Below are 10,373 nucleotides of genomic sequence, written 5' to 3'. Positions count from 1 at the left end.
GGAGGAGAAAGGGATGACAGAGGATGAGATAGCTGAATGATATCACTGACTCAATGGACATGAGTTTGAGTCAACTCCAGGAGTTGGTGATGGACAGGGAGGCCTAGCGTGGTGCAGTCCATGGGGTCGCAAAGAGTTGGACACGAATGAGTGACTAAACTGAACTGAGGGAGTATTCCCCTTCTGGGAATCAGGATCCAAAATCGGTACTCTTATCTCACCTTATCTTCACTTATTTGGAAGATTATTGTCTCCATTTTGCACGTAAGAATATCGAGGTTCCGGGTGGTTACATCAGGAATCAGCTCTGCACAGCCCAGGAAAGACCTTCAACCCAGGTCTGTCCATTTGCAAAAGTCTAGGTTCTTTCTTATTAAGGTTGATCCAAAACTTAGCTGCTCAAAAACTTCTCTAAGAGCAAATGTAAGAGTGAATTTATTTACTTTCGAGAAGTGAATAAATGCTTCGGTGGGTAGAACTTATCTTCTGCTACTCCTTGGTGACTCCTTGGTTTGTGTCTCATTAACTCATGCCATAAATGATTTTGCTAAGCCTCTGGGATGGCCATGTTCAGCTGAGATGCAGTGAACTTGATCAACCCACTGCTTCCCACAATGCACTTGGCACAGCACATCCAAGCAGGGGCGTCAGGAGGTCCAAATGCCGGACTCCATCTGCCAACAACTTCCTCCATGAACCCTTAGCCTCCCTGGGCCTCAGTTTCCTTGTTCGTAAAATAGAAGAGTTTGATAAACAAGAAGGTGCTTCAGAGATTGTGCCATGAATCTCTCTTGCATTATTGTCTGCTCTCTGCAGCTGGGACAGGATACCTCCTCAAATACCCTCCTCAACCACCCTCCTCAACCCTGGACCTCAGCACAGACCTGGGCACAACTGAAAATGCCTAATGGATACGTGTCAACTGCAAAAAGAAGCCAGGTCATCTACAGGGAAAACAAGTGAGTTACATACCCAAAGGAGGCAACTTCATTCCAGCAACCTTGAGGGCCTACTTTGCCAGGTCACATGCTGGTGGTTTGAGGGCCCGAGAGAAGAGTTAAACACAGTGCCTGCCTTCAGGAAAGCCTCTCAAGGTACAGAAGGAAGCTGGAAACAATATAATTCTGGTGAGGTTCAATACACTTTGCTTTGTGCCAGGTCTCTGCTCTGAGCTGAGCAAGTCTCCCTTGGGGAACCCATGTTCTTCAGGGCAGAAGGGCACATAAGTAATTACCATTGAAACCAATGAATACTAGTGCCATGGGAGCACAAAATGAGAGGGTTGAGAGGGCATTTGAATTGGGCCTTGAAGGATGTGTAGGAGCTCACCAAGGGGAGAGAATGTGGAGAGACCAACCCAGAGTGTTTGGGCAAGCAGCAGATGGTTGTGTGTCTGGTGGGTAGTGACTGTGTTGGCAGAGGGAGTCAGAGCAAAGTTCAGAGCCCCCACCAGGTCGTTTGGACCTGCCCACTTCCTTGCCACCCACACTTTCCCTGGCCCCACCACAGGAGGAGGACAGGAAGTTGGGGTGGTCTGTTTGGCCTTCTTCTAGCACATCTGAAGTGCTTCTTGAAGAGGTCCCTGCAGGGATCAAGGCGCCCTCTGGTGGTCATCTGTGGAACTTTCCTCTCCTCCTCAGGATTCTGAGCAGAGGTCAGGCTGGACGACTTTATCGCCCTATGGTTAAAAGTATCAAACTACCTTAAACTGAAAGAAAGGGGGGGGGAAAAGCAACAGTTCTTATTTTGGTCAGAATGCACAACACCTTGAAGGTAAGGCTGGGCAAATAAGACATTCACCGCTTAAAGCCACAAAACTGGTGACCATCCCACTAGAGGAGACTCAGAAGGGAGTCTAATCCATTCCTTACCCACCACGAATTCAGTGTCCTGGTTAACATCCTGCCAGGTAACACACAGCTTCTGCTGTGTTGTGTCTTCTCCCTAAGGTGGCCCAGCCACCTATAACATGAAGGTCTTACTCTTTGTGCCCCTTCACCAGTGTTCACTAATTCCTTCTGTGAACAACAGCTGAAGACAGGGGTGTATGGAGTCATGTGGACAGAAATAACATACCCAGAGGCTGTGGTTTCTGACTTCTGATTGCACAACTGCTGACACAGGAAAGAAGTTTCCACTAATATTGTGTGGCATTAAAACAGAATCAAAACCAATGGGTGGAAGCTCTCAGTGTGGTAGCAACCCTTGTGGTGGCAGCTAGCACCTTGGAAGGAGTGGCCACTGAAGGGAGGGCCCGAAGCTTAATGGAGTTCACCATCTTGAACATAGGGCACAGTTGGGCAACCAGGTACGGTGGTAAAAGCACTCAACTTGGCAAACTCAGATTTGAGTGAGGTCCTTCCCAACGCTTCCCTGTGGCTTCCCTTGTCCCTTGTGGCTCAGTTGGAAAAGAATCCACCTGCAATACGGGAGGCCTGGGTTCAATCCCTGGGTTGGGAAGATCCCCTGGAAAAGGGAAAGGCTACCCCCTCCAGTATTCTGGCCTGGAGAATTCCACGGACTGTATAGTCCAAGGGGTCACAAAGAGTCGGACATGACTGAGCAACTTTCACTTCACACTTCCCAATGCAGCTCAAGTGACTCCACTGAACTAGGACGCCGACATCCTGAAACAGGGTGGCAGGTCTTGGATGGAAAGACTCTTCCAAGAGGGAGGCAGGAAGGTCAGAGTCAGGGTAGGAGCCATGACCATGGAAGCAAGAGGCTGGAGTGATGGAAGAGGGGTCATGAGCCGAGGAAAGTCGGCAGCCCCTGGAGTGAGAAAAGGCAGGGAAACAGGTTGTCCCTGAAAGCCTGCAGAAGGAGCCAAGCCTGCCAGCCTATTTGGGATGCCTGATGTCCAGAACTAGGAGAGTAGATCTGTGCTGTCTTAAGCCCCTGCATTTGTGGCAATTTGGCACAGCCACCAACAGGAAACTAATACTCCCCTAGCATCTCCTGAATCCTACCAAACCTTCCTGTACGTGTCTAAGCCAGTTCAGAGATGGTGTCAAGGTCATTTGCTTACCCAGACAATCCTTTCAGAACTAGTATCACACCATCAGGCCAGTTTCCCCTCTACACACTGCCAGCTCCTTCTTTTTTTTTTTTTAAATCTCCATTCTGTTCCATGGAAACTTCTAAACGGTGGGTCATAGTTGTTTGCTGTTTGGTTGAGAACTGAGGGGATTTGGTGGAAGGAGGAAGGTTTATTTTTAAAAATCACACATACACAGAAGATCAGTCTCTGAGAAACTGTGAAATCTTGTCCAATTTCAACTTTACTCACAGGAACTCACCCAAGAAAGTATTCAAATGAGCCACTCTTTTTTCTTTTTTTTTTCGATAAAATATACGTAACATAAAATTTACCATTTTTACCATTTTTAAGTGTAGAGTTCAGTGACATTAAGTACATTTACACTGTTGTGTAACCATCACCAGCATCCCTCTCCAGACCTTTCTCGTCATCCCAAAGTGGAACTCTGTCCCAGTTAAACGTGAATTTGATGCCCAGAACTCAGCCTCTGTGCACCAGTGCTGAGCTGAATCTCGGACAGATTCCTGCATGAAGTAGAAAAGAATGGCTTTATTGCTTTGCCAGGCAAAGGGGGACACAGAGAGCTGGTGGCCTGAAAATCCATGTGTCCCAACCAGGGAAGACTTGGTGAAGAGTTTTAGGTGGTTCTAGGGTGGGTTTGCTGATATGGATCAGGGTGTGCGAGGCCTGCACTCCTTTAATCTGGTCTTGGTAGTCTCTTTACAAAATTAATTAGGCTGCCTTGGGTGTCAGTCCCAGTGGGATCTTAGTTGCATCATGCAGCATAGGGCTCTCTAGTTGTGGCATGTGGGCTCCAGAGCCCATGAGCTTCAGAAACTTTGACACCTGGACTTAGTTGCTTAGCGGCACTTGGGATCTCAGTTCCATGACCAGGGATCAAACCAGCATCCCCTCCATTGGAAAATAGATTCTTAACCACTGGACCACACCAGGAATGTCCCCAAAGATAATTTTCACTGAAAGATAAAATCATGGGCTTCCCTGGTGGCTCAGTGGTAAAGAATCTGCCTGCCAGTACAGGGGACACAGGTTTGATCCCTGGTCTGGGAAGATCCTACATGCCTTGGAGCAACTAAGCCTGTGCACCACAACTACTCAGCTTGTGTTCTAGAGCCCTGGAAGCCAAAACTACTGAAGCCCAAGCACCCTAGGGCCTGTGCTGTGCAACAAGAGTAGCCACTGCGATGAGAAGCCTTCACACTGCAACTACAGAGTCGCCCCCACTCACAGCAACTAGAGAAAAGCCCACCCAGCAATGAAGACTCAGCACAGCCAAAAATAAATAAAATTACAAAAAAAAGAAAGATAAAAATCATGAATCTCATGCAGATATAAAAATGAGCACCTGTTAAAGTTTTTTACCCTACTAATTAATCAATGAGGCAACCAGGTAGATGTTAGAGTAGGTTTAAAAGAAAATCCAAAGAACAGACAAATTTGTAGGTCAAGAGTATTGAAATAAATGTGCAAATGTGAGCCAGACTGGTTTTTCCACCAAGAGGGTGGGCGGGAAGAAAGCCAGCCTCTACAGGATAGGACTGAATTTCCATAGCTATAGGTAAGAATCATTTCTGTCTGCTATCAATTATCTCTACACTTTACAGAGAACTAGGATCAGAAAACTCAGAGGGATGACCTCTGCTGCTGCTGCTGCTGCTAAGTCGCTTCAGTCGTGTCCGACTCTGTGGGACCCCATAGACAGCAGCCCACCAGGTTCCCCTGTCTCTGGGATTCTCCAAGCAAGAACACTGGAGTGGGTTGCCATTTCCTTCTCCAATGCATGAAAGGGAAAAGTGAAAGCGAAGTCGCTCAGTCATGTCTGACTCTTAGTGACCCCATGGACTGCAGCACACCAGGCTCCTCCATCCATGGGATTTTTCAGGCAAGAGTACTGGAGTGGGGTGCCATTGCCTTCTCCGGGGATGACCTCTAGAATTTACATAACGTATAGTTTCCCACTGAAACTTTTTTTTTTTCTATGAGAAGTAGCAGGGCTGAGGAGGAGGAATTAAAAAGAAGAGCAGACCGGGGGACTTCCCTGGTAGTCCAGTGGCTAAGACTCTGCTCTCAATGCAGAGGGCCTGGGTTCAATCCCTGGTCAGGGAACTAGAGCCCACATACCACAACTAAAGATCCCACATGCCAAAACCATGATGGAAGATTCTACGTGAGACAACTAAGACCCAGTGCAGCCAAGTAAATAATAAAGAAAGAAGATGAAGAAGAGCAAATCAGTGGAACTTCTGAGGGAGGAAGGACCTCAGGAGTAGGGGGGGGGAAAGTCCACATATTTCTGAAAGCTACTGGAGCTTCAACTATTAATTTGTTACTTGGGACACTACTGAATTTTGCAGTGCAACTCTGCTGTGAAAGAGCTAAGGGTTTGCTTCAAGGGCAGCAGAAAGGGGAAGCCACAAAGCAAGGCGGGACCGAGCACCATCATGCTCAGGAGATCCACAGTGTTGGGATGAAGGCAAAGCTGCAGGGGAGTGGTACTTGGGCCACCCAGGCAGTCTGACCAAGGCTGAACCTCTCAGACCAGGTGCCGCCAGGGTGTTCTCCACGTCAGAGAGGCCTTGAGGCCCAGGCCTGAATGGAGAGATGTGCACATTCCAGAAATGAGAAGGACAAGATTACCCCTGAAGGAAGAATTCTGAGATGGAGGGAATTCCTGCCTGTGGACATGGAACAGTCTGGAGTCCCTATGACCACTGCATGGAGAGCACTGCCTGTGATTGCTGCCCTGGCATTCTCCAAAGGTGAATGAGGGAAGGAACCACTTCAGCTCCCACTGAACTGAAGAGATTCTCAGAAAGCTAAAGCCTGGTGGGTGGGGCTAAACCCCGCTTCTTCCTCCATTCACCCTTTTCCTGGGATCCTCAGTGGAAAGTCTCCTCTGAAAGTCTGCAGATATTCTCCCTGCTACCACCAGATGGCGCCCCTCTCCACCACACTGACTAATTGTCAAACCAGATAAGACTCGCTTGGAGAAGGCAATGGCACCCCACTCCAGTACTCTTGCCTGGAAAATTCCATGGACAGAGGAGCCTGGAAGGCTGCAGTCCATGGGGTCGCTAGAGTCGGACACGACTGAGCGACTTTACTTTCACTTTTCACTTTCATGCATTGGAGAAGGAAATGGCAACCCACTCCAGTGTTCTTGCCTGGAGAATCCCAGGGACGGGGGAGCCTGGTGGGCTGCCGTCTATGGGGTTGCACCGGGTCGGACACGACTGAAGTGACTTAGCAAGCAACAGACTCATTAGAAAAGACCCTGATGCTGGGAAAGATTGAAGACAGAAGGAGAAGGGGACGACAGAGTACGAGATGGTTGGATGGCATCACCGACTCAATGCACTTGAGTCTGAGCAAGCTCCAGGTGATGGTAAAGGACAGGGAAGCCTGGCGTGCTGCAGTCCACGGGGTCACAAAGAGTTGGACAGGACTGAGCGTCTGAACAACACACTTACAGAGGAGCCTGGCAGAGCCCAACCCAGCCTGCTCTCCTAGCGTGAAAACCATGGGAATTTCTACTGTCTGGGCTGGAGGAGGAGCAGTGGAAAATAGATACTGTCTGAAGAGCTGAGAACCCAGACAGGGAAAGAAGATTCCCATCTTCCCCAACCCTCCTGACCACGTACTGCTATTTTTTCACTTCACACTCAATGGTTAGGGCTTCCCTGATGGTCCAGTGGTTAAAGACTCTGCTCCCAATGCTGGGCACCCAGATTTGATCCCTGGTCAAGGAACTAGTTTGCTCATGCTGCAACTAAGACCGATGCAGCCAAAGAAACTAATTAATTAAAAAACCAAGATCAACCCTTTTCTCCTCCAAAATATGTTTAATAAGCACTTGTCATGAGCTCTGTTCTCTATGCTTGGGGGATACAGAAGTGCACAAAACATATATCTCTGCTCTCCTACAGTTTATTTTCTAGATAGGGAACAGTCACGACAGGAAACATAACACAAATAAATATACAATACAGCAGGTGGTAGCAAGGATTTTGGAGAATAACAATTCAATATTATTGTGTAACTGTGTAACTGAATCACTTTGCTGTACATCAGAAATTAACACAACACTGTAAATCAACAGATAAAAAGCAAAGTCTTGCTATATATAGCGCAAGGGACTATATTCAATATCCTATAATGAACCATAGTGGAAAATAAAATAACATCTCTTGATGAAAAATTTCCAAGCATTTGATGAATCAGGAAGCTATTCTTCATAATGGGGAGAAACATCAGTCAATCAAACAGACCCAGAAATGATAGATTAGTGGACAAAATTAGTGGACAAAAGCATGTTAAGTAGAGACTTTTTTTTTCCAATTTGATAAAAATTGATAAAAAATATAAACCCACATATCCAAGAAACTCAAAGAACCAAAAACACAAGAAATGTGAAGAAAATGACACCACAGTACATCAAAATTTAAACTCGCAGTAAAGAGAAAATCTAAAAGCAGCCATAGAAAGAAAGGGCACATTACAGCTAGAGAAATACATATTTCATTAATCTCCTTATTGGAATCAGGGTGACCTAGAAGATAGGGAAGAAACATTTTAAAAGTACTAAAAGTAAAACAAACAAACAAACCACCCATCAATCTAGAATTCTATAGAATGACAAAACAAATACTAAAATTAATGAGTTTAATAATGTTGCAGGATACAATAGAAAACTAAATTATGTAACAGCAATGATTAATCAGATATTGAAAATACCTGATGAATCAGATATTTCAAAATACCATAAAATATTATCTACTTGGGGAGACATCTGACAAGGACATGTAGGACTTGCACATTGAAGACTACAGAGAAATGAAAAGAAATCCCAAATAGAGACCTGCATTATATTCATGGGTCAAAAGACTCAGTACTAGTAAATGTCCATTCTCTCCAAGTTGATCTACAAAATCAACATGATTCCAATCAAAATCTCAGTGGGCTTTTTTGGTGGAACAAGCTGATTCTAAAATTGAGATGGAAATGCAAAGATGGATAATGGCCAACATAACGTGGAAGAAGAACAAAGTTGGAGGCTTAATAATACCCGATTCAAGACTTATTATAAAGCTCAAATAATAAAAGCAATGTGTTGGGCTTCCCTGATGGTCCAGTGGCCAAGACTCTGAGCTCCTAGTGCAGGGGACATGGGTTTGATCCCTGGTCAGGGAACTAGATCCCACATGCAGCAACTGAAAAGGTCCCACGTAGCTGCAAGAAAGACCCAGTGCAGCCAAATAAACAAATACTTAAAAGAAATGTATTATCAGTACAAATATATCAAATATACAATTAGATCTTTGGAACAGAATATGGAGTCAAGAAATAGACTTGTATTTATATGGTTTTTAACAAAGATGCAAAGGCGATTCCCTGAAGAAAGGCTTGTTTTTCAATTCCTTAAATAGGTCAATGGAACAGAATAGAGTGTTCAGAAATAGATGTACACATATATGGTCAATTGATTTTCAACAAAGGTACAAAGGCAATTCAGTGCAGAAAGAAAGAATAGTCTTTAAAAAAAAAAATAGTGCTGAAATCATGGGACATCCACAGGCGAACAAAACAAAACAACCAAAAACCAAAACAGACAAAGCGAAACCAGAACACTCAAAATGAACCCTGGAACTAAACAGAAAACTCAATATTATACAACTCCTAGACAAAAACACAGGAGAAAATCTCTCTGACCTTAGATTTACCCAAGATTTCTTAGATACTACATTAAAAGCACTATCTTAAAAGAAAAAAAGTCAATAAATTCAACTTCGCCAAGATTAGAAACTTCTCTTCATTGAAGACAGGACACCATTATAAGAGAGTAAAAAGATTAGCCAGAGACTGGAAAATATGTGAAAATCATATATCTCATAAAGACCTGAACTCTGAAAACTTACTAAGAAAACAAATAATCCAGTTAAAAAATGGGGAAAATATTTGGACACTTCACCAAAGAAGATATAAGCAACTTGCAAATTGCAACTGAGTCATTGAAAGCATCTCCAACATAACGTTGTTTTTGTCATTTAGTCACTAAGTCATGTCCAACTCTTTTGCGACTCCATGGACTGTAGCCTGCCAGGGTCCTCTGTCCATGGAGTTTTCCAGGCAAGAATACTGGAGTGGGTTGCCATTTCCTACTTCGGGAGATCTTCCTGACCCAAGGATCAAACCCGCATCTCCTGCTTTGCAGGCAATTCTTTACTGCTGAGCCACTAGGGAAGTCCATTTAGTGGTTAGGAGAATGCAAATTGAAATATCAGTCTACACACTTGTTAGAATGACAGCAATAAAAAGACTCACCATTCAAGTCTCTGTGAGCATGTGAGTGATCTTTTACACTCTGGTAGGAACTTAAATGAAGCAACCACTTCATGGAAAATAGTTTGATAGTTTTTGAAAAAGTTATGAGACCCACTTCCGCCACGGATCCCCTATTTATTTACCTGAGAGAAATGAAAGCACATGGCCAGGCGAAGATTTGTACACAAGCACTCAGAGATGCTTTATTTGGGAATCAAAAACTGGGAGCAATTGAAATGTTCATCCACAGGCAAATGGATAAACAACTTGCAGTACATTCATACATCAGAAAATATTAAACTGAGCAATAAACAGAAGTGCCTTGTTGATCCACGCTACAACAAGGATGAATCTCAGAATAATTGTGCTGAGTGAAAGACTCTGGACAAAAAGGGATGTGTACTGTGTGAGTCCATCTATGCATAACCATTCCCCCACCCCAAACTGCAAGCTAATCTATAGTGACAGAAAGTGTATCAGGAGTTGTTGTGGGGGGGATTGGGGGAGAAGTGGGAAGAAGGGATGACAAAAGAACATGCAAAAATTGGGGGGAGGTGATAAATATATTCATTACATTGACTGTGTTGTTGGTGTATGGGATATGTATTTTTGTACACATAAAAACTTACCAAACTGTACCTTTTTATTTTTTTGCCATGCCGCTGGCTTGTGGGATATTAGTTCCCCATCTGGGGATTGGACCTGGGCTCTGGCAATGAAAGAGCTGAGTCCTAACCACTGAATCATCAGGGAATTCCCAAAAGTGTACACTTTAAACATGTGCTGTTTCTTTTATGTCAACAATACCTTGAAACGCTGTTGAAAAAAAAAGGTCTGGGGAGAAGGCTGAGTGTCAGAACATGGAGGACTTTGAAAGCCAGAATGAGGGACGTGGGTGACCCTGGAGTGATGGGCAGCACTGGGCTGTTTCAGATAGAATTTGGTCTTGAGGAGTCAGCCCTTGTGGGTAGGGCCAGAAATAGCCCAGAGG

General features: G+C 44.7%; 1 long non-coding RNA gene across 1 annotated transcript in view; it reads left to right on the top strand.

The window, feature by feature from the left end:
- Positions 1 to 10,373, top strand: part of LOC138992078 (uncharacterized) — a 119,253-nt gene that overhangs the window by 87,402 nt on the left and 21,478 nt on the right. The gene's annotated exons all lie outside the window — the stretch shown is intronic.

This window comes from Bos mutus, chromosome 19, assembly GCF_027580195.1.
Source record: "Bos mutus isolate GX-2022 chromosome 19, NWIPB_WYAK_1.1, whole genome shotgun sequence".
Taxonomy (NCBI): Eukaryota; Metazoa; Chordata; class Mammalia; order Artiodactyla; family Bovidae; genus Bos; species Bos mutus.
This window is presented reverse-complemented; position numbering and strand designations above follow the sequence as displayed.